General features: G+C 44.7%; 1 protein-coding gene across 2 annotated transcripts in view; it reads left to right on the top strand.

Moving 5' to 3' along the window:
- The window catches only part of GNE (glucosamine (UDP-N-acetyl)-2-epimerase/N-acetylmannosamine kinase), a 148,292-nt gene that overhangs the window by 79,221 nt on the left and 43,118 nt on the right, over positions 1-25,953 (top strand). Inside the window, exon 1 of one of the 2 annotated variants that reach the window (XM_069767658.1) lies at positions 8,468-8,587. The exons of the other annotated variant lie outside the window; for it this stretch is intronic. The gene's annotated coding sequence lies outside the window, so the exon portion shown is untranslated. Of the gene's footprint in view, positions 1-8,467; positions 8,588-25,953 lie in introns of those variants that run through there. 2 annotated transcript variants of the gene reach the window in all.

Below are 25,953 nucleotides of genomic sequence, written 5' to 3'. Positions count from 1 at the left end.
TGAAGTATATCATCTGTCGAAGTCACTATTGCACCATCTAATTTCCGGATTTTAAGTATGGTGTTGGACGCATTATGCTGTCGTACCATGAATGCTAAGAGTTTACTAGATTGATTCCCCAACTCGAAATATGCTTGCCTAGTGAAGAACAGTTTACGCTTAGACTTTGTCATGCCGTTACCGGCGATAAAGGGGCAGGACGGTATACTGGGACCCGCACCTGTCACTATAAAGGGGCCCTGGCTTTCCCTTATCTCAGGGGTACCTATAATGGTTAGGAGGACTGAGCCGCCAGCGTATCCCTGTGTCCTGTGCAGGCCCTATCAGTGGCCCTCTCTCCCCCCAAGGTAGGTGGACTGCACCAGTGTATAAATACGATAATTAAACAGGGTATACAGACAAGGTAACTAAAAGTCTTAAACTCACCAAATGCTCACACAACCACAGAGGAAACACAGAGAAGGGAAGAGAAGGAAAAAACTAGGAAGGAAAACAGGTTTAACATGCAACCAAAACAGCAGACACCAATCTCTGTAAATAAACCTCCAAGCTCCTAACACCACGCTCCTTCTCACTCCAAGCCAGGCAGCAGAACTGATCACTGACAACAGTTGTAGACAAAGCTGAGTCTATATAGGAGCGGAGATTACCAAAACCAAATCAGCTGAGGGACATAGCTCTTACTAACTTCAGTAACAAGGTTTAACTCCTGCCCTGCTGGCACAAGACAGCCAGGTCAGAATTCAGGAGAAGAGCTTCTGTTCGTGTGTGAACGAGGCCCAGAGCGCTGCGGTTCTCTGGAACCTCTCTGTCGCGGTAGCTGACAGACTTAGTATCTACGTATTGAGTATATAACCTATGGGAGTGTAACCACTCAGCCCTATTCTCATTGGTTTGGCTAGTTATGTAAGCTGCTTCCGAGTCTTTCAAGGGCCTCTCCATATCCCCATCTTCTTGTGCGGTCACAAGTTTAATATAAGAAATTGTAGCAGACAAGCAGCCACGCAGGTACGCTTTAAGGGCATCCCAAAACATGTTAATGTTTTGTGGTTCTGGATCGGACGCTATGAAACAGTCTAACTGGTCTATAGTTCTATCATTAGAGTCTATCAACTTTAACCAAAATGAGTTTAATTTCCACATTACATTAGGTCTAGTCTGACCAAACATAAGCTTGAGAACTACCGTGCTATGGTCTGAAATACCCCTATTTCCATGTTCTATCTCCCACACCCATATCGCTAAATTACTGGAGCCAAATATATAATCCAAGCGGGCTATAGTACGTTTAACGGAAGAGTGGCAGGTATATTCTCTTATATCAGGATGATGCAGTCTCCATAAGTCTAGCCACCCACATCCTCCCATGTCGATAAGCGAGATGAGGAGGAAATGACCCTGGAACCACCACCATCCAGTCTGAGTCTATCAATAGTATAATTCATCACTAGATTAAAATCTCCCATACAAATAATATGCGCATCTGGGTAGTTCAGAGCGAAACTCAGCGCTTTCTTGATAATTGACATATTAGCGGGAGGGATTATATAAAACACATTATGATATAGTCTCTCGAATTTACCCAAGCATGTACAAAGATAAATCGGGCCCCAGGATCTCTTTGTACCTCTCCGACCTCCCATCTGACAACTCTATGTATCAAAAGAGAGACCCCTCTAGAATAGCTAGTATGGAACGCATGTACCAACCATTGTACCCATGGTCTCTGCAAGTACCGAGCTGAGTGTGTTTCAACCAGAGCCACAATATGAGGATGATATCGCCTTATTTGAGAAAATACTTTAACTTTCTTTCGGGGTGACCCAAGGCCTCTCACGTTCCAGGTCATATATGTAAGATCAGATGCCATACCCCTTCATCCACATATGATGCACATTGTCACGCCAATTACACTTCTGGCATATAATGGAGAAAATCATGGCAGCAAATTCTATATAACCAATAACTAACAATACTAAAACAACGTAAAACAAAAAATATTTCAAAAAGGAGCGAAGTATCATGCTCCTATGCCAGTCCAAAAAAGAGGGTACCATCTCTGAGTACAGAGTCCGGTATAGTTGTTTTCCTGGACTTTGGCAGAAAGAGCTCCTGTCATCAATAAGGAGAACAAAAAAATGGGAACAACAAGGGAAGAAAACCCAATGAGAGAGTTCCAATTTCTGTACATCCGTGTATATGAAGACAGCAGACAATTTAGGATTTTTCTCCTCCCCGCCCGCTCCCACACACGACCGCATCCACTCCTCAGCATCCGCCGGGGTTGCATAAAAGGAGGAAGAGCCTTTATAAACAACCCTGAGTCTGGCAGGATGTAGCATTGAATATAAGATGTTTTTCTCTCTGAGTTGCTTCTTTATCTCGTTGAACTGAGCCATTGTTTTTGCAGCTTCATAGAAAAATCTGGGAATATTGAGACAGTGGCGTTGTTGTACTTAATAGGACTTTTTTGTCTCGCCATGCGAAGGGCAGTATCCCTATATCTGCAATTGAGAAGACGCGCCAAAAAGGGTCTCGGCGGAGCGCCCGGAGGGAGAGGCTTTGTTGGGACCCTGTGTGCCCTTTCCACAGAAAATGTGGGGGAAAATTCATCCACGAGGGTGTCTTTGAGCCAGCCCTCCAAGAATTTTTTGGGTTGTTGACCCTCTGAGCGTACTGGCAAGCCGATGATGCACATATTATTCCGTTGTAGTCTGTTCTCAAGATCATCCGCCTTCTGTTTCCAAGCATTTATAGAACCAGCTATTTAGCCTCCATGGGTACAGAGTTATCTTCCAGGCGAGAAACCCATGATTCAACCTCCGTAATACGACCCCTCATGGATTGCATATCCGGTCTGAGACGCCCCACCTCGGAGTCCACCTCCTCCATTTTCCCAGTTTAAGAAGTCCTGGTCAGAGATATAGCTTTCATCAACTGTTCAGATGCCTGTTTCAAGGTTAAGTCCCCTTGATCTACATCCTCTTCACTATCGAAGGCACGATTTTTTGACTGGTTGTCAGATTTGCCCTCAAGTGAGGTATTATTCTTTTTTGAACGCAGATTATCAGGAGGATCGGACCGTGCATATTTTTTTAGCTTGTTAGCTGTGCTTAGAGTTTTGGAGCGGTGCATAATTGATGTTATAAAGTCAAATTAGCACTTCAATAGGATACAGTCACTGCCTGGTTAATGCACCAGTATGTCACAATGTACATACAGCCTGTAAGGTCCTCACAACAGCATATTGCAAAGCCAATGGTATATTGCAGCCCTCACAGTTATAATCTCAATGGAGAGGAGGGTCCAGGGATCAGTTCCAACAACAGATAAGGCGCAGTGTCTATGATAAATGTAGGCTTTGCCTTCAAGCAGCTGCAGGATATCTACTATATAATTGTCTAATTAGGGTCACTTCCGTCTTTCTGTCTGTCTGTCACAGATATTCATTGGTCGCGGCCTCTGTCGGTCATGGAATCCAAGTCGTTGATTGGTCATGGCAAAACGCCCACAGCCATTGCCACGACCAATCAGCGACGGCCACAGTCCGGTGACAATATGGCCGCTCTTTCCTCCCCGAAGTCAGTGCCCGCTCCATACTCCTCTCCAGTCATCCCTCAAACAGGGTTAATGCCAGCGTTACCGGAGAGCGCTGTAACACACTCCGGTTACGCAGCTATTAACCCTGTGTTACCAACTTTTTACTATTGATGATGCGTATGCAGCATCAATAGTAAAAAGATCCAAGGTTACAAATAAGAATAAAAAAAAAAAAGGTTATTCTCACCCTCCGACGTGGCGCGGTGTCCTCGGCCGTGCAAGCGGCAGGTTCCGGTGCTAAGGGTGCTATGCGAGAAGGACCTACCATGACGTCACGGTCATGTGACCGCGACATCATCACAGGTCCTGCGCTCATACCAACCCTGGGGCCGCGTGCACTGCACACAGGCGACAGGACTACAAGGAGCCCTCGGAAGGTGAGTATATGTTTATTTTTTTATTTTTTAACCTGTTACATACGTGGCTGGGCAATATACTACGTAGCTGGGCAATATACTACGTGTCTGTGCTGTATACTACGTGGCTCTGTGCTGTATACTACGTGGCTGTGCAATATATGTGGCTGGGCAATATGCTACGTGGCTGGGCAATATGCTAAGTGGCTGGGCAATATGCTAAGTGGCTGGGCAATATACTACGAGGCTGGGCAATATACTACGTGGCTGGGCAATATACTACGTGGCTGGGCAATATACTACGTGGCTGGGCAATATACTACGTGGCTGGGCAATATACTACGTGGGCTGTGCAATATACTACGTGGGCTGTGCAATATACTACGTGGACATGCATATTCTAGAATACCCGATGCGTTAGAATCGGGCCACCATCTAGTAGTTAATATAACTGGCCGTCAGCCAATCATGGCAGATTCTGCATCCTCGGTTCTGGCAGCACGGCAGAGGAGAAGTCCCAATAGTGCAGGCGCTGGGGCCTGTTGAGGTTATATGGTATTGATGAGGGGGAGCCCTGGGCCCATTTCTCAGGGCTCACACCGCGCAACCCCCCTCTCGTACCTTGAAAAGCTTCAACGGGATCCAGCCAGCTTCCTCATGAGCCGCAAGGCTCGCATCGCGCCCTCCGCCACCAACGCACACGGCTAGGAAAATGGCCACTGCCTCCCGTCAACTCCATCCTCCGTCCAAGCTCTCCCAAATCTCACCCGACCGAAGCCGCACTTCACGCCTCCTCAGAAGCTGGGTGCCTCCAGGCACCCAGGGGAGCACAGCGGTGTCCGAAAAGACCCTCTTGGGTAAGTATAAGGCAGGGTTTTAAGTCAGTATTATGGGAGATCCAGCTAGACGCGTCCTCGCAGCTCCACTACATCGCGACGCCCCTTAATTCATAGTTTTGATGCCTTCAGTGTGAATGTACAATTTTCATAGTTATGAAAATACAGAAAAATCTTTAAATGAGAAGGTGTGCACAAACTTTTTGTCTGTACTGTATATAAACCAGGATGGGGGTTATCAGTACTATTTTTTTTTCTATTTACCTCCTCTAATGCCTAGGTGCGTCTTATGGTCTGAAAAATACGGTATATATCAGTGAGCGAGTGAGTACGTGGTGGCCATAATACTGTAGGACTGCATTATACGATATGATAGCTGCATTATATTCTATGAGGGGGCTACCCCTCTATGATTCTACCCCAACCGCTGCTACATAATTAAGACGTGTACTACCTTATATTATACCCTGATATTAGAGTGTTTTACTGCACAATTGGTGGTCTTGGTGGACTTAATTCTATGTAGCTGCATAGTGGACCCCAAGGATGATTTTCTCTGGTGGCCCAAGGTGCTTCAGTCCGACGCTGCTGACATTCTTTAAGTTGCATGCCAAATTCTGCGTGCAGCCTACAAAATGGAGAGTGGTAGTGCAGGGAGAGCATGTCTTCCTGCTCTACCATAGAGTATCTGTATCTGCCTGCCGATAGAGTTGAGCATGGCTGTCACTACAGGTGGAACCCTCCGAGTCAGGACTTTGGTGATATCGCCCTCTCTACCCCCTCGGTAGCTTAGTTACAGTATCAAAGAGAAGCAAACTGATTTTTTTTTTTTTTATGTAAACCTAATTGCTTTCATTTTTTTTATTTTTCTTTTCATTGAAGCAAGTAGATTGTCTGGACTTTTTTATCTGAATCAGTTAAAATGGAAGTGGTATGGAGGAAACTCTGTATGTCTCCTGTGCTTTTTCCATTTTACGGTGCGCTGACACTGACATAATGCGGAAGAGTACAATATGAGAAAATATCGCATTGCACTCTGACCAATGTTATTCAATGAGTCAGGTCTCATCTGCGAGTGTTTTCTCAGCTTGAATTGGACTGAGGAAAAGAATTACAGCACACTGTGATTGGATAAGAAAATCGGATTGCACTTGCCAATGTAAGTCAACGGGTGCGAGAACATTTTTTTAATGCAGACATCTAAAGGAAACCTGACATTTCAGCAGCTAAGTGCTGTAAATTCACAGCCCGAACTGTCAGAATAGTTACAGTATGTAGAATAGATAGAATACATAGATGTCATGTAGAAATGTAATGTCACAAGTCCCCTACATATAATAAAGTAGCACCCTTTAGTGCCATTCATGTGGCACTAAAGGGTGTTAAGCCTTATTAAACCCATTAAATTTAAAAATATGACATCCCCCTTTACAAAAATTTTTTTTTTTAATAACCAGCTAAGGGAAAGCTGACAGCAACAGGTTTTATATTATCAGGCTGGGAAGGGCCAGATAACTGTAGACCTTCCCAGCCTATTAATGTCAGCTCATAGCTGACTGCATTGCCTTTGCTGATTAGAAACAATGGGGAGGGCAAGAAAAAAAAGTTATGCGAGGTACCTCCAATTTGTAATGTCAGCTAGCATCATCCATTAGTAATGGAGAAGTGTTTATCAGACACCCCAATTACTAACCTGGTAATTAACATTAAAAACACACAGAAAAAAAAAATATTTTTAAAAACATTCCCCCACACCTCATTCACCAATTTAAAAAAAAAACAAATAAAACATGAAGATCTGGCGTAGACCACCAAATCCGAAGTAGTCCATAAATGGGAAGCTGAAACACAAAGAGAGAAAGGTAAATGAATAAAAACAAGAAATACTCTCTCACTCACCAATTTATGATTTAAAAAAAATTCCCCACAGCTGTGACATAATCCATCAGGGCCAGCGATTCTGTACAGCAACCTATGGAGCGAACAAAGCTTCATACGTAACGTCGTCACTTGTCAGACATGACCGGGAGTGACCTATGCTTGCAATCAGCGTAGGATTGGGGTGAGAAGGGCCCACCACTAACATCAACTCAAGGGCCCCAATTTTCAGCTACATGCAAATATGACATTATCCTCATTCACAAAATTCTATAGTAATAAAATGGGTTGATTGCAAAATGAATAAGATTTTTCCTCTGTCTGTACATAGTGAATCAAGTATATAGGGCCAAGTACTGCTCATATTAGTCTGCCGTCACACTAGCAGTATTTGGTCAGTATTTTACATCAGTATTTGTAGCCAAAACCAGGAGTGGAACAATTAGAGGAAAAGTATAATAGAAACATATGCACCACTTCTGTTTTTATCGCACACTCCTGGTTTTGGCTACAAATACTGAGATAAAATACTGACCAAATACTGCTAGTGTGACTGCAGCCTAAGAGGATGTTGGTAACTCCTGCACAGGGGCCCACCGGAGGATTCTCCTGTGGGCCTGTCCGAGCCTGGTTGCAGTACAGAATCAGAATTTGTTTGTACACTGCAGCAATTTCTGACAGGATGCCCTATTTACACTGACTAGATTGGTTGCCTTGTATTTTTTACTTTAACCCCTTTCTGCCATTGAACAGGATAGTACGTCCGGTGGTAGAACCTCCGCTTTGATGCCGGCTCCGGCAGTGAGTCCGCATCAAAGCTGGGACATGTCAGCTGTTTTGAACAGCTGACATGTGCCCGCAATAGGCGTGGGTGGAATCGCGATCCACCCGCGCCCATTAACTAGTTAAATGCTGCTGTCAAACTCTGAAATGCCGCTGTCAAACTATGATAGCGGCATTTAACAAGCGCTTCCAGCCACTTAGATAAAAAGTAACCTAGCCATGTTAGGTGTCTATGAACTCGTAATGACCTGGTGAATCAGAATATCATTAGCATTTAGTGAACCTAGCAAAAAAGCCAAACTATAAATAAAGTGTGGAATTGCACTCTTTTGCAATTTCACCGCACTTGGAATTTTTTTCCCGTTTTCTAGCACAGGACTTGTACAAAACCAATGATGTCGTTCAAAAGTACAACTCAACAAAAAATAAGCCCTCACATGGCGATATTTACGGAAAAATAAAAAGTTATGGCTCTGGGAAGGAGGGGAGCGAAAAATGAAAAAGCAAAACCGAAAAAAGCTCCAGGGGTTAAAAATAAACATATTTAATATCAGCACGTCCATAAAAATCCAATCTATCAAAATATTAAATTAATTAACCCAATCGGTAAACACTATAATGAGAACTATAAATGAAAATGAGAGAATTGGAAGGTAAGAAAGCAAAGTGCATAAGTACAGTTGTCCAGACCTGAACTGCTATGCTGCGCTATGGCCCCGATGGGGTTAAGGGGAAGTAGACGCCACGGCTGCTGCTGCGCTGAGGTAACATGAAGCCCTGTGTAGTAGTAGTACAGCAGGGGTCATGGCAGTGGATATACACAAGCAAATATTGGCGCGCATGTCAGCTGAGCCTGAGAGCTGTGAGGAGGCACCGAGCACACAGCACGGTCATCACTGAGTCTGACGCGCAGCAGTAACCACGCCCACTGTCGCGCTTCTTGTGGCCACGCCCTTTCCATAGCTACAGTCAACCAAGTGTTGAAGTGTATGCCCCTCCCACTTCCCCCGGGAGCTCCGCCTCTCAGTCGCGTCATTCTGCAGGGTCTCGTTCCCGTTTGCCATTCTGCAGCTCGCTTCGTGACCGCGCATTTTCTGTGCAGTGGCTACCAACCTGGCGCTCAACACCCCCCAGGTAAATAATGGTGAAACCCGGCTAGGCGCTATAAAGTGTAGGTGTGCCTGTACCACGCGGGGGCGACTTGTGGCATATGGGTGCTATCATTTATGGTCAGCTCCCTCTTCCTGACTTATGAGGTGTCATGTTGTCTTCATAGTTGTGTACCTGCAGCCCCTCTCTCTTCTTGCCCTGAGGTCACTGATTATGGGGGGAGAATAGATATTTTGGAGCCCCCTGAAGATATGTAGCCCAGTGGTGAACATATGAGACCGGTCTGTGCCCATGCTATCCGCTGTGTCGTTGGCAGCAGTATGATGACTGGCGTACCTGCTGGTACATACACTAATACCTGTGCTGCCATCCCAGTGTCATTGGTACCATTCCTACTGCCCATGTAACCACACCTCGTGCCCACCCCTTGCCTGCCCCATAGCTAGTATCAGTCACAGTAGTCTTCTCATCCCATGGACATGTCCTGGGGCACAGTGCGCAGCCCAGATGGCAGGGTCACCCTACTGAAAAATGGCAGACGGACCCATAGAGTCGCGTGGACGATTTTGATCAGACCCTTGGATCAACAGCAGTCATGTCGATTTTATTTTTCTTCGGTTTAACCCCTTCATGACCCAGCCTATTTTGACCTTAAAGACCTTGCCATTTTTTGCAATTCTGACCAGTGTCCCTTTATGAGGTAATAACTCGGAAACGCTTCAACGGATCCTAGCGGTTCTGAGATTGTTTTTTCGTGACATATTGGGCTTCATGTTAGTGGTAAATTTAGGTCGATAAGTTTTGCGTTTATTTGCGAAAAAAACAAATTTGGCAAAAATTTTGAAAATTTTGCAATTTTCAAATTTTGAATTTTTATTCTGTTAAACCAGAGAGTTATGCGACACAAAATAGTTAATAAATAACATTTCCCACATGTTTACTTTACATCAGCACAATTTTGGAAAAAATTTTTTTTTTTGCTAGGAAGTTATAAGGGTTAAAATTTGACCAGTGATTTCTCATTTTTACAACAAAATTTACAAAACCATTTTTTTTAGGGACCACCTCACATTTGAAGTCAGTTTGAGGGGTCTATATGGCTGAAAATACCCAAAAGTGACACCATTCTAAAAACGGCACCCCTCAAGGTGCACAAAACCACATTCAAGAAGTTTATTAACCCTTCAGGTGCTTCACAGCAGCAGAAGCAATATGGAAGGAAAAAATGAACATTTAACTTTTTAGTCCCAAAAATGATCTTTTAGCAACAATTTTTTTATTTTCCCAAGGGTAAAAGGAGAAACTGGACCCCGAAAGTTATTGTACAATTTGTCCTGAGTACGCCAATACCCCATATGTGGGGGGAACTACTGTTTGGGCGCACAACAGGGCTCGGAAGGGAAGGAGCGCCATTTGACTTTTTGAATGAAAAAGTGGCTTCAATCTTTAGTGGACACCATGTCGCGTTTGGAGAGCCCCTGTGTGCTTAAACATTGGAGCTCCCCCACAAGTGACCCCATTTTGGAAACTACACCCCCCCCAAGGAACTTATCTCGCTGCATAGTGAGCACTTTAAACCCTCAGGTGTTTCACAAATTGATCTGTAAAAATGAAAAAGTACTTTTTTTTCACAAAAATTTTCCTTTATTTCATTTTCACATGGGCAACATGATAAAATGGATCCTAAAATGTGTTGTACAATTTCTCCTGAGTACGCCGATACCTCATATGTGGGGGTAAACCACTGTTTGGGCACGGCAGGGCTCGGAAGGGAAGGAGCACCATTTGACTTTTTGAATGAAAAATTAGCTCCAATCGTTAGTGGACACCATGTCGCGTTTGTAGAGCTCCTGATGTGCCTAAACTTTGGACCTCCCAACAAGTGACCCCATTTTGGAAACTAGACCCCCCAAGGAACTTATCTAGTTGTGTGGTGAGCACTTTGAACCCCTAAGTGCTTCACAGTTTATAACGCAGTGCCCTGAAAATAAAAAATCATTTTTCTTTCCTCAAAAATGATTTTTTTAGCCCGCAATTTTTTATTTTCACAAGGGTAACAGGAGAAATTGGACCCCAAAAGTTGTCCAGTTTGTCCTGAGTATGCTGGTACCCCATATGTGGGGGTAAACCACTGTTTGGGCGCACAACGGGGCTCGGAAGGGAGGGAGCACCATTTGACTTTTTGAACGCAAGATTGGCTGGAATCAATGGTGGCGCCATGTCGTGTTTGGAGACCCCTGATGTGCCTAAACAGTGGAAACCCCTCAATTCTAACTCCAACACTAACCCCAATACACCCCTAACCCTAATCCCAACTCTAACCATGACCCTAATCGCAACCCTAACCCCAACACACCACTAACCCTAACCACAACCCTTACCCTAAGGCTATGTGCCCACGTTGCGGATTTGTGTGAGGATTTTTCCTCACCGTTTTTGAAAAATCCGCAGGTAAAACGCCCCCGTGGCTACGATCGCTCTGATTGGCTGTTGAAAGTGAAACTGCCAATCAGAGCGATTTGTAATATTTCACCTAAAAAACTGGTGAAATATTACAATCCAGCCATGGCCGATGCTGCAATATCATCGGCCATGGCTGGAAACACTGATGTGCCCCCACCCCACTGATCGCCCCCCCAGCCCTCCGATCTGTGCTCCGCTCCCCCGTCCTCCTGTCCGCTCCCCCCGTGCTCCATTCCCACCCCTCGTGCTCCAATCCAACCCCCCTGCACTCCGATCCACCCCCCTGCAATCCGTTCCACCTCCCCGCACTGCGATCCACCCCCCCCCCCCCCGTGTTCCGATCCACCCCCGTGCTCCCCCCCACCCCATCAAACTTACCGAGCCTCCCGGGGTCCGTCCGTCTTCTTTCCTGGGCGCCGCCATCTTCAAAAATGCGCAGTGCGCCAGCCGAATCTGCCGGCCGGCAGATTTGTTTCAAGTGCATTTTGATCACTGTGATAAAACCTCACAGTGATCAAAATAAAAAAAATACTAAATGACCCCCCCCGTTTGTCACCCCCATATAGGTAGGGACAATAATAAAATAAAGAATTTTTTTTTTTCTTCCACTAAGGTTGGGATTAGAACTAGGGTTAGGGTTTCGGTATGTGCACACGTATTCTGGTCCTCTGCGGATTTTTCCGCAGCGGATTTGATAAATCCACAGTGCTAAACCGCTGCGGATTTACCGCGGTTTTTCTGCACATTTCACTGCGGTTTTACAACTGCGGTTTACTATTGGAGCAGTTGTAAAACCGCTGCGGAATCCGCAGAAAGAAGTGACATGCTGCAGAATGTAAACCCCTGCGTTTCCGTGCAGTTTTTCCGCAGCATGTGTACAGCGATTTTTGTTTCCCATAGGTTTACATTGAACTGTAAACTCATGGGAAACTGCTGCGGATCCGCAGCGTTTTCCGCAGTGTGTGCACATACCTTTAGAATTAGGCTATGTGCACACGGTGCGGATTTGGCTGCGGATCCGCAGCGGATTGGCCGCTGCGGATTCGCAGCAGAGTTCCATCAGGTTTACAGTACCAAGTAAACCTATGGAAAACCAAATTCGCTGTGCCCATGGTGCGGAAAATACAGCGCGGAAACGCTGCGTTGTATTTTCCGCAGCATGTCAATTCTTTGTGCGGATTCCGCAGCGTTTTACACCTGTTCCTCAATAGGAATCCACAGGTGAAATCCGCACAAAAAACACTGGAAATCCGCGGTAAATCCACAGGTAAAACGCAGTGCCTTTTACCCACGGATTTTTTAAAAATGGTGCGGAAAAATCTCACACGAATCCGCAACGTGGGCACATAGCCTTAGGGTTAGGGTTGGAATTAGGGTTGTGGTTAGGGTTATGGCTACAGTTGGGATAAGGGTTAGGGGTGTGTTGGGGTTAGTGTTGGAGGTAAAATTGAGGGGTTTCCACTGTTTAGGCACATCAGGGGTCTCCAAACGCAACATGGCTCCACCATTGATTCCAGCCAATCTTGTATTCAAAAAGTCAAATGGTGCTCCCTCCATTCCGAGCCCTGACCTGCGCCCAAACAGTGGTTTACCCCCACATATGGGGTACCAGCATACTCAGGATAAGCTGCGCAACAATTATTGGGGTCCAAGTTCTCCTGTTACCCTTGTGAAAATAAAAAATTGCTTGCTAAAACATCATTTTTGAGGAAATAAAAATGATTTTTTATTTTCACGGCTCTGCGTTGTAAACGTCTGTGAAGCACTTGGGGGTTCAAAGTGCTCACCACACCAGGGGCTCTGCAAACGCAACGTGACGCCCACAGAGCATTCCATCAAAGTCTGCATTTCAAAACGTCACTACTTCACTTCCGAGCCCCGGCATGTGCCCAAACAGTGGTTTACCCCCACATATGGGGTATCACCGTACTCAGAAGAAACTGGACAACAACTATTGGGGTCAAATTTCTCCTGTTACCCTTGGGAAAATTAAAAAATTCTGGGCTAAAAAATTATTTTTGAGGAAAGAAAACGTATTTATTATTTTCACTGCTCTGCGTTATAAACTTCTGTGAAGCACTTGGGGGTTCAAAGTGCTCACCACACATCTAGATAAGTTCCTTTGGGGGTCTAGTTTCCAAAGTGGGGTCACTTGTGGGGAGTTTCTACTGTTTAGGCACATCAGGGGCTCTGCAAACGCAACGTGACGCCCGCAGAGCATTCCATCAAAGTCTGCATTTCAAAACATCACTACTTCCCTTCCAAACCCTGACGTGTGCCCATATGGGGTATCGGCGTACTCAGGAGAAACTGGACAACAACTTTTGGGGTCAAATTTCTCCTGTTACCCTTGGGAAAATTAAAAATTGCGGGCTAAAAAATCATTTTTGAGAAAAGAAATTTTTTTTTTTTATTTTCATGGTTCTGCGTTATAAACTTCTGTGAAGCACTTGGGGGTTCAAAGTGCTCACCACACATCTAGATTAGTTCCTTTGGGGGTCTAGTTTCCAAAATGGGGTCATTTGTGGGGGATCTGCAATGTTTAGGCACACAGGGGCTCTCCAAACGCGACATGGTGTCCGCTAATGATTGGAGCTAATTTTCCATTTAAAAAGCCAAATGGCGTGCCTTCTCTTCCGAGCCCTGCCGTGCGCCCAAACAGTGGTTTACCCTCACATATGGGGTATCAGCGTACTCAGGACAAACTCGACAACAACATTTGGGGTCCAATTTCTCCTAATACCCTTGGCAAAATAGGAAATTCCAGGCTAAAAAATAATTTTTGAGGAAAGAAAAATTATTTTTTATTTTCATGGCTCTGCGTTATAAACTTCTGTGAAGCACCTGGGGGTTTAAAGTGCTAAATATGCATCTAGATAAGTTCCTTGGGGTGTCTAGTTTCCAAAATGGGGTCACTTGTGGGGGAGCTCCAATTTTTAGACACACGGGGGCTCTCCAAACGCGACATGGTGTCCGCTAAAGAGTGGAGCCAATTTTTCATTCAAAAAGTCAAATGGCGCTCCTTCCCTTCCAAGCCCTGCCGTGCGCCCAAACAGTGGTTTAACCCCACATATGAGGTATCAGCGTACTCAGGACAAATTGGACAACAACTTTCGTGGTTCAGTTTCTCCTTTTACCATTGGGAAAATAAAAAAATTGTTGCTAAAAGATCATTTTTGTGACTAAAAAGTTAAATGTTCATTTTTCCTTCCATGTTGCTTCTGCTGCTGTGAAGCACCTGAAGGGTTAATAAACTTCTTGAATGTGGTTTTGTGCACCTTGAGTGGTGCAGTTTTTAGAATGGTGTCACTTTTGGGTATTTTCAGCCATATAGACCCCTCAAACTGACTTCAAATGTGAGGTGGTCCCTAAAAAAAATGGTTTTGTAAATTTCGTTGTAAAAATGAGAAATCGCTGGTCAAATTTTAACCCTTATAACTTCCTAGCAAAAAAAAATTTTGTTTCCAAAATTGTGCTGATGTAACGTAGACATGTGGGTAATGTTATTTATTAACTATTCTGTGTCACATAACTCTCTAGTTTAACAGAATAAAAATTCAAAATGTGAAAATTGTGAAATTTTCAAAATTTTCGCCAAATTTCCGTTTTTATCACAAATAAACGCAGAATTTATTGACCTATATTTACAACTAACATGAAGCCCAATATGCCACGAAAAAACAATCTCAGAACCGCTAGGATCCGTTGAAGCGTTCCTGAGTTATTACCTCATAAAGGGACACTGGTCAGAATTGCAAAAAACGGCCAGGTCACTAAGGTCAAAATAGGCTGGGTCATGAAGGGGTTAAGGCCACGTTCCCTGCTTCAGTAACTGACAGCCAAAACCAGGAGAGGAACAATCAGAGGAAAAGTATAATAGAAACACATAACCACTTCTGCATTTATCACCCACTCCTGGTTTTGGCTTACAGATACTGAGGTAAAATACTGACCAAATGCTGAGGTAAAATACTGACCAAATGCTGAGGTAAAATACTGACCAAATGCTGAGGTAAAATACTGACCAAATGCTGAGGTATAATACTGACCAAATGCTGAGGTATAATACTGACCAAATGCTGAGGTAAAATACTGACCAAATGCTGAGGTAAAATACTGACCAAATGCTGAGGTATAATACTGACCAAATGCTGAGGTATAATACTGACCAAATGCTGAGGTAAAATACTGACCAAATGCTGAGGTAAAATACTGACCAAATGCTGAGGTAAAATACTGACCAAATGCTGAGGTAAAATACTGACCAAATGCTGAGGTATAATACTGACCAAATGCTGAGGTATAATACTGACCAAATGCTGAGGTAAAATACTGACCAAATGCTGAGGTAAAATACTGACCAAATGCTGAGGTAAAATACTGACCAAATGGAAAATACTGACCACATGCTGAGGATCTGTTTATACCAAGGAAGGTGACGGGCACAAGGGGGCATTCTTTGCGTCTGGAGGAGAGAAGGTTTTTCCACCAACATAGAAGAGGATTCTTTACTGTTAGGGCAGTGAGAATCTGGAATTGCTTGCCTGAGGAGGTGGTGATGGCGAACTCAGTCGAGGGGTTCAAGAGAGGCCTGGATGTCTTCCTGGAGCAGAACAATATTGTATCATACAATTATTAGGTTCTGTAGAAGGACGTAGATCTGGGGATTTATTATGATGGAATATAGGCTGAACTGGATGGACAAATGTCTTTTTTCGGCCTTACTAACTATGTTACTATGTTATGTTACTATTAGGGTATGTTTCTACGTTCAGGAAACGCTGCATGTTTGATGCTGCATAGAGCCGCAGAGTCAAACACACAGCGTCCAGATGTTACAGCATAGTGGAGGGGATTTTATGAAATCCCGTCTCCACTATGCGAGGTATCACGCATCCGGCGGCCCTGCGATTCTGGACATGCTGCGTGTCTTTTTAGATCATAGCATGTCCGTTTACCTTGCGGTGACGCTGTGCCGCTGCAAGGTATAACACAGGGCCCTATGTGTGGGGTGCGATGATTCCGGATGTGTACAATGAACACATCCGGCATCATCGCGTCCCCAGAAGGGGGCGGAGCGATTTTTGCCGCTCCATCCAAACCGCCGGCCATCCTGAACGTGGACACGTACCCTAATACTGACCAAATACTGAGGTAACATACTGAACGTGTGAGCGTGGCCTAACATTTCCGTAGGTAACTATTCACCAATTGGAGTCTGAAAATGCACACTTTTGGTCTTCATCTGACAGGTATGTGTCATACAGTTCATTTAAAGAGAACCTGTCAGCAGGATTTTGATAAGTAAACTACAGACACTGTCATGTTGCCGCTGTTAGGGCTCCTTATCATTTGGGAGAAATACATTCGAGTCTCGCAGGTTAAAACACTGCTCTGGTGCCGGCACTCCAGAGCGGAGCGTGCAGCCGCACAGAAATACATGGAGCCGCACGCTCCGCTCTGGAGTGCCGGCGCCAGAGCAGGGTTTTAACCTGCAAGACTTGAATGTATTTCTCCCAAGTGAGAAGGAGCCCTTACACTGATCAAAAGGATACCTGTGGTGAAGAAATCCGTCTTGCGGTTCTTGTGTGATCAATGTTAGAAGCTTAATGAGATGCTCGTGCTCCAGGGTGGGACTATAGGCAGAGTTCTATCTTCCTGCTCTAGGCCAGAGAAACCAAGGAAAGACCTGCCCACAAGCAGACCCATAGCAAAAACATGTTACTCATCATAGATGCAGGCAGCCCAGTCAGTCAGGAGGGGTGTGCGGAACTGGGTCATGCCCAGGTGATGCAAGGCATTCTGGAGCATGAAGTGACATCAGTGGATGTCAGCAGTGGTTGCAGCCAGGGTCACGTGATGCGGACTGAGTGGTCAGCGATTGCTTCGATCACAGACAGGACAACAAAAGGAATTTACAAAAATACTTCTATATAAGGTTAACATCAGTGAGAGCATTATAGAATGTAGCGGAGGACCTATTTAAATATATATATTTTTTTTTAATGCGCAGCATAATAAATTCCCAAAAACCCATTGTGAGTAGGCAGCCTTAGGCTATCTTCACACATTGTGCTTTTGCTGTGTTCTTTTATGCAAAAGCTGCTTTTTTACAGTAGCGGCAAAAACTGAGATTTAAAAAATCTCATGCACGCTTGTCTTTTTTACTGACTTGATTTGAGAAGTGCTGCATTTTTTTAAACTGCGGCATGTCACTTCTTGAAGCATTTTTCACTTATAGAAAGCTGTAAGTGCAAAAATGCAGCAAAAAACATTGCCATTAATTTTTGCAGCATTTTTAGTGGAAAAAACAGCAGGATGTGAAATGCATTTATTTTTGTGATTTTTTTTCCCAAGTTTAAATCAAAATGTCTTGGTGTCCTCACCTGAGCATGTCTGTTAGTACAGTGGAAATTACTTTAGTGGTATGTGTAAAAGTAAACATTGGCCAACCAACTCAATGTCCAACCAATGCGAGATGAATCCAGAACTGATGGAGATCTGGCACAGCCTTGACAACATTGGAAAACCTACACGAGGAGCCATAGATGGGCTGAGAAGTGGTAAAAAAAGTGTTTGTAGTTGTTCACATATCTCTTATTTTTCCATTGTGCTGTGAAATCTGACGTAGCTTCATGTAACTATTAAAAGACTTGATGATAGCTGTATTTTTCCATAGTGAGGTCATTAAGTTATTTTCTCACAAGTCACTGTTTGCCCAGGAGTCTGTCACTCATGCTTTACTGATACCGGGTTTCTTCTGTTATTATGTGATAGACGTTGGATGGAAAGAAGGCGAGATACATAGTAGTGCTGCCTGTCCACAATTTCTTTGCAGACATCATTCCTATTTATAGAGAGGCTTGATCTAAGTGGTCAATGCTAAGTGCCTCCTCTGCCCCTAGCCCACCCTGAGTTACAGCTCCGATTTGTATGGTGTCATAATAGGGTTCCTATGGAAGTGTATAGGGCCTCTGCTGCACCCCAATGTCTATACTTCAATATGGCAATCATGCATAATGGTATTCCTGCCTAGATGGATTGTTTCTTATATGGGGTATCCACTTTATCTTTATTATAACAGATGTCTCGAGGCTATAAGGCACTTATTAATATAGAAGTATTAAAGATTCTCCTCCTTATTCACAGACTTATGGGAGGACCATGTGACAAAACCTGTCAATCATCATAATTTCCAGTAAAAAAATAAGTACGTGTGGAAAACAGTTTTTCAATTGGAGGGGACTGGTGGAGAGGTCTGGTCACATGCTCCTCCATCAGCAGACATTGTTTGGACCGGAGAGCTGTGCAGTCTGTGAGAAACAAGAGAATCTGTCATGCTTAGGCTACGTTCACATTTGCGTTGTGCGCCGCTGCGTGGGCGACGCAACGCACAACGCAAATAAAAATGCACCAAAACGCATGCAAAAACGCTGCGTTTTGCGACGCATGCGTCATTTTTTGCCGAAATTTAGATGCAAAAAAATGCAACTTGTTGCGTTTTCTTTGCCCGACGCTTGCGGCAAAAAAAACGCATGCGTCGCACAACGCAGCACAACGCATGTCCATGCGCCCCCCATGTTAAATATAGGGGCGCATGACGCATGCGTCGCCGCTGCGTTTCCCGACGCTGCGTCGGGAAACGCTAATGTGAACGTAGCCTTATAAATGTGGTGGTGCCACAAGACCATGTCCTCAGCACACTTGTTAATATCGAGATCAAGTGGCCAAAGCCTATAAGGAGCCATGCATATGAACCAGCGCAGATCCATAGTACATAGCCATGCGGTGTGCAGTGCTGTACAATCCTCACATACAATGGAGCCTAAAAATGCCTTCATGTGGACCAAGCAATGGCACTAAACAACTGCCAGTCGGTAAATATTTGCTGATCGCGGTCGTTTAGTAGCTTGATTATACAGGCGGACCACGCTTGAGATGCTCACAGAACGATCTGTAATAGATCAGTCAATACACATGGGCAGCACAGTCCCATTTTACAAGGAATAATGTGCTGCTGATAACAATGATCTTTTCATTCTGTGATTAGCGCTCTGCTCGATGGTGATAGGTTTACACTGGAAGATTACCACCATACAGGTTTTCTTAAGAACTCTCATTCACCGTAATCTTGCAGTGTAAATATTATTACTCCAACTTCATCTCAGTGGTAGAAGTTTAAAGGTACTGTCACACTAGACGATATCGCTAGCGATCCGTGACGTTGCAGCGTCCTCGCTAGCGATATCATCCAGTGTGACAGGCAGCAGCGATCAGGCCCCTGCTGTGATGTCGCTGGTCGGGGAAGAAAGTCCAGAACTTTATTTCGTCGCTGGACTCCCCGTAGACATCGCTGAATCGGCGTGTGTGACACCGATTCAGCGATGTCTTCACTGGTAACCAGGGTAAACATCGGGTAACTAAGCGCAGGGCCGCGCTTAGTAACCCGATGTTTACCCTGGTTACCAGCGTAAAAAAACAAACAGTACATACTTACATTCAGCTGTCTGTCCCTTGCCGTCTGGTTCCTGCACTGACTGCTGGCCGTAAAGTGAAAGCACAGCACAGCGGTGAGTCACACAGCGGTGACTCACCGCTGTGGCTGTGCTCTGCTTTCACTTTACGGCCAGCAGTCAGTGCAGGAACCAGACGGCAAGGGACAGACAGCTGAATGTAAGTATGTACTGTTTGTTTTTTTACGCTGGTAACCAGGGTAAACATCGGGTTACTAAGCGCGGCCCTGCGCTTAGTTACCCGATGTTTACCCTGGTTACCGGGGACCTCGGGATCGTTGGTCGCTGGAGAGCTGTCTGTGTGACAGCTCTCCAGCGACCAAACAGCGACGCTGCAGCGATCCGGATCGTTGTCGGTATCGCTGCAGCGTCGCTAAGTGTGACAGTACCTCAACTCATAGAGATAAACTAATCAGCAGTAGGGCTAGAGGCAAAAAAGACCGTAGCGACTAGTCGGGTACTGCTGGAAAATAAGCCATTCTTCCATTTTTTCTTTGTGCTAACTTATTATTTAGAATACCGTAGTTCAAAAATGTAGGAACAATTTTACCAAATTCGAATGCGGATGTGTCTGTATATTGCTGCTGTGCATTATCAGTTTTCCATCCATGATGACTGTCAAACTTCGCTGTCGGCTCTAGCTCTACTTGTTCAGTCTGCTCACCAGCCTTTCATGTGTGGAGTGAATTTATGTATTTGTTAAATATTTCACAGGAGAGTTTTGTTACGCATACAGTAGTTGTTAGTCTTTGGAGCAGATCTGTCACCAGATTTCACAGTGCAAATGGCATGCATTACTAAATATAGGTCTCAGACCTGATGAGGTAGAAAATCCACGTCGGAATGCCTGTATAATCCTTTTATTTGTTTTAAATTGTCAGGCCTGATATTGAAATAAGCACTTTTTACATCTGAATTCCTAAAATGTTTGTTGTAATATCAGGTGGCAAAGCTTTCAAAGGGGTTGTCAGTAGATCTTGGAATACAAATGAGTTACACTAGTGGCCACGGCAGGAAATAAGACTGTACAGACAGGACAGAATCAGGTCGCAGCTGATTGTTTAAAATGCAAAACACGTTTTGCCTCACAGAAAGAAACAGAGAAATGTTTTACCTCACAGAATTAGCTGTGATGCCCTGCTGTAATGTCTGTATACTCTCTTTTGTGTCCTCCTCTGCCCAGGAGATATGGTATGATCAGATCATGTTCCTGTATAGCCAGACACGGACACTGCACATTACACAGCAGGGACACAATTATGAGACTATCTCAGGAACATTTTATTTATACACATCCAATTATGGAAATTCTCCTGCCAAGATCTATTGATTAATATATATATATATATATATATATATATATAAATATTATTATTATTATTATTTATTTATATAGCTCCATTGATTCCATGGTGCTGTACATGAGATGGGGTTACATACAAGTTACAAATATCACATACAGTAAACAAACTAACAATGACGGACTGATACAGAGGGGCGAGGACCCTGCCCTTGCGGGCTTACATTCTACAGGATTATGGGGAAGGAGACAGTAGGTTGAGGGTTGCAGGAGCTCCGGTGTTGGTGAGGCGGTAGCTCCGGTGTTGGTGAGGCGGTAGCTCCGGTGTTGGTGAGGCGGTAGCTTCGATAGTGATGAGGCAGCAGCGGTGTCAGTGCAGGCTGCAGGCTTTCCTGAAGAGATGAGTTTTCAGGTTCCGTCTGAAGGATCCGACTGTGGTTGATAGTCGGACGTGTTGGGGCAGAGAGTTCCAGAGGATAGGGGATATTCGGGAGAAGTCTTGGGGGCGATTGGATGAGGAGCGAATAAGTGTGGAGGAGAGAAGGAGGTCTTGGGAGGACCGGAGATAACGTGAGGGAAGGTATCGAGAGATTAGTTCAGAGATATATGGAGGAGACAGGTTGTGGATGGCTTTGTAGGTCAGTATTAGCAATTTGAACTCGATACGCTGAGGGAATGGGAGCCAGTGAAGAGATTTGCAGAGGGGGGAAGCGGAGGAGTAGCGAGGAGAGAGATGGATTAGTCGGGCAGCAGAGTTAAGGATGGACTGGAGAGGTGCAAGGGTGTTAGCAGGGAGGCCACAGAAAAGGATGTTGCAGTAGTCAAGGCGGGAAATGATGAGGGCGTGCACAAGCATTTTAGTAGATTGGGGGTTGAGGAAAGGACGGATCCTGGAGATATTTTTGAGCTGGAGGCGACAGGAGGTGGAAAGAGCTTGGATGTGTGGTTTGAAGGACAGGGCAGAGTCGAAGGTTACTCCGAGGCAGCGGACTTCGGGTACAGGGGAAAGCATGATGTCATTGACTGCGATAGATAGGTCAGGTAAGGAAGATTTGTGGGATGGAGGAAAGATGATGAGTTCAGATTTGTCCACATTGAGTTTGAGGAAGCGAGAGGAGAAGGAGGATATGGCTGATAGGCACTCTGGGATTCTGGACAGCAGAGCGGTGACGTCTGGGCTAGAGAGGTAGATCTGAGTGTCGTCAGCATAGAGGTGGTACTGGAATCCATGGGACTTTATGAGTTGTCCCAAGCCAAGTGTATAGATTGAGAAGAGTAGGGGTCCTAGAACATATTTATATCTATTTATATAATTGCCTTAAATTGTCTGTAATCCACTTGATGGGTATTCCTATATATATCTACTATATACGGTAATTGTATAAGGCTCACTTCCGTCTGTCTGTCTTTCTGTCGGTCACAGATATTCATTGGTCGCGGCCTCTGTTTGTCATGGAAATCCAAGTCGCTGATTGGTCGCGGCAAAACAGCCATGACCAGTCAGCGACCGGCACAGTCCGGTGGAAAAATGGCCGCTCCTTACTCCCCGCAGTCAGTACCCGCTCCATTCTCCCCTCCAGTCAGCCCTCACACAGGGTTAATGCCAGCGTTAATGGACCGCGGTGTAACGCAGCTACATTGTAATGTAATGTAACTCCATTAACGCAGCTATTAACCCTGTGTGACCAACTTTTTACTATTGATGATGTGTATGCAGTATCAATAGTAAAAAAATCTAATGGTACAAATAATAATAATAATAAAAAAAAAAAAGGTTATTCTCGCCCTCCGCCGTCGTGTCCTGTCCTCGGGAGTGCAAGCAGCAGGTTCCGGTGGCAAGGATGCTATGCGAGAAGGACCTTCCATGACGTCACGGTCATGTGACCGCGACATCACAGGTCCTGCGCTCACCAACCCTGGGACCGGAAGCTGCCGCGTGCACTCGACACAAGCGCCAGAACTACAACGGGCTCTTCGGAAGGTGAGTTTATGTTTATTTTTTATTTTAAGTCTTTTTTTAACCTGTTACATACAGTGGGGCAAAAAAGTATTTAGTCAGTCAGCAATAGTGCAAGTTCCACCACTTAAAAAGATGAGAGGCGTCTGTAATTTACATCATAGGTAGACCTCAACTATGGGAGACAAACTGAGAAAAAAAAATCCAGAAAATCACATTGTCTGTTTTTTTAACATTTTATTTGCATATTATGGTGGAAAATAAGTATTTGGTCAGAAACAAAATTTCATCTCAATACTTTGTAATATATCCTTTGTTGGCAATGACAGAGGTCAAACGTTTTCTGTAAGTTTTCACAAGGTTGCCACACACTGTTGTTGGTATGTTGGCCCATTCCTCCATACAGATCTCCTCTAGAGCAGTGATGTTTTTGGCTTTTCGCTTGGCAACACGGACTTTCAACTCCCTCCAAAGGTTTTCTATAGGGTTGAGATCTGGAGACTGGCTAGGCCACTCCAGGACCTTGAAATGCTTCTTACGAAGCCACTCCTTCGTTGCCCTGGTGGTGTGCTTTGGATCATTGTCATGTTGAAAGACCCAGCCACGTTTCATCTTCAATGCCCTTGCTGATGGAAGGAGGTTTGCACTCAAAATCTCACGATACATGGTCCCATTCATTCTTTCATGTACCCAGATCAGTCGTCCTGGCCCCTTTGCAGAGAAACAGCCCCAAAGCATGATGTTTCCACCACCATGCTTTACAGTAGGTATGGTGTTTGATGGATGCAACTCAGTATTCTTTTTCCTCCAAACACGACAAGTTGTGTTTCTACCAAACAGTTCCAGTTTGGTTTCATCAGACCATAGGACATTCTCCCAAAACTCCTCTGGATCATCCAAATGCTCTCTAGCAAACTTCAGACGGGCCCGGACATGTACTGGCTTAAGCAGTGGGACACGTCTGGCACTGCAGGATCTGAGTCCATGGTGGCGTAGTGTGTTACTTATGGTAGGCCTTGTTACATTGGTCCCAGCTCTCTGCAGTTCATTCACTAGGTCCCCCCGCGTGGTTCTGGGATTTTTGCTCACCGTTCTTGTGATCATTCTGACCCCACGGGGTGGGATTTTGCGTGGAGCCCCAGATCGAGGGAGATTATCAGTGGTCTTGTATGTCTTCCATTTTCTAATTATTGCTCACACTGTTGATTTCTTCACTCCAAGCTGGTTGGCTATTGCAGATTCAGTCTTTCCAGCCTGGTGCAGGGCTACAATTTTGTTTCTGGTGTCCTTTGACAGCTCTTTGGTCTTCACCATAGTGGAGTTTGGAGTCAGACTGTTTGAGGGTGTGCACAGGTGTCTTTTTATACTGATAACAAGTTTAAACAGGTGCCATTACTACAGGTAATGAGTGGAGGAAAGAGGAGACTCTTAAAGAAGAAGTTACAGGTCTGTGAGAGCCAGAAATCTTGATTGTTTGTTTCTGACCAAATACTTATTTTTCACCATAATATGCAAAAAAAATGTTAAAAAAACACACAATGTGATTTTCTGGATTTTTTTTCTCAGTTTGTCTCCCATAGTTGAGGTCTACCTATGATGTAAATTACAGACGCCTCTCATCTTTTTAAGTGGTGGAACTTGCACTATTGCTGACTGACTAAATACTTTTTTGCCCCACTGTACATGGCTGGGCAATATACTTTGTGGCTGGGCAATATACTACGTGTCTGTGCTGTATACTACGTGTCTGTGCTGTATACTACGTGTCTGTGCTGTATACTACGTGTCTGCTGTATACTACGTGTCTGTGCTGTATACTACGTGTCTGTGCAGTATACTACGTGTCTGTGCAGTATACTACGTGTCTGTGCAATATACTACGTGACTGGCCAATATACTACGTGACTGGCCAATATACTACGTGTCTGTGCTGTATACTACGTGTCTGTGCTGTATACTACGTGTCTGTGCTGTATACTACGTGGCTGTGCAGTATACTACGTGGCTGTGCAGTATACTACGTGGCTGTGCAATATACTACGTGGCTGCAATATACTACGTGGCTGTGCAATATACTACGTGGCTGTGCAATATACTACGTGGCTGTGCAATATACTACGTGGCTGTGCAATATACTACGTGGCTGTGCAATATACTACTTGGCTGTGCAATATACTACGTGACTGGGCAGTATACTACGTGTCTGTGCTGTATACTACGTGGCTCTGTGCTGTATACTACGTGGCTGGGCAATATACTACGTGGCTGGGCAATATACTACGTGGCTGGGCAATTGTTATGAATAGGTAATTCAGAACCACAATGGACCTTGAAGTTCAGAGCACACAAGTGACCTGACAAAAACCACAAAACATAGGACGAGCTCTGAGAAGTGGGAACTCTGCTGACCGCAATCCCTAAACCTATCAAACCACACTAGAGGTAGCCGTGGATTGCGCCTAACGCTCCCTATGCAACTCGGCACAGCCTGAGAAACTAGCTAGCCTGAAGATAGAAAAATAAGCCTACCTTGCCTCAGAGAAATTCCCCAAAGGAAAAGGCAGCCCCCCACATATAATGACTGTGAGTTAAGATGAAAATACAAACACAGAGATGAAATAGATTTAGCAAAGTGAGGCCCGACTTACTGAATAGACCGAGGATAGGAAAGATAGCTTTGCGGTCAACACAAAAACCTACAAACAACCACGCAGAGGGGCAAAAAGACCCTCCGCACCGACTAACGGTACGGAGGTGCTCCCTCAGCGTCTCAGAGCTTCCAGCAAGCAAGTAAAACAAAAAAAGCAAGCTGGACAGAAAATATAGCAAGAAAAGTAACACAAGCAGAACTTAGCTTATGCTGAGCAGACAGGCCACAGGAACGATCCAGGAGGAAGCAAGGCCAATACTAGAACATTGACTGGAGGCCAGGATCAAAGCACTAGGTGGAGTTAAATAGAGCAGCACCTAACGACTTAACCTCATCACCTGAGGAAGGAAACTCAGAAGCCGCAGTACCACTCGTGACCACAGGAGGGAGCTTGATCACAGAATTCACAACAGGCAATATACTACGTCACTGCAATATACTACGTAGCTGGGCAATATTCTACGTGACTGGGCAATATACTACGTGACTAGGCAATATACTACGTGG

This window comes from Ranitomeya imitator, chromosome 1, assembly GCF_032444005.1.
Source record: "Ranitomeya imitator isolate aRanImi1 chromosome 1, aRanImi1.pri, whole genome shotgun sequence".
Lineage (NCBI taxonomy): Eukaryota > Metazoa > Chordata > Amphibia > Anura > Dendrobatidae > Ranitomeya > Ranitomeya imitator.
This window is presented reverse-complemented; position numbering and strand designations above follow the sequence as displayed.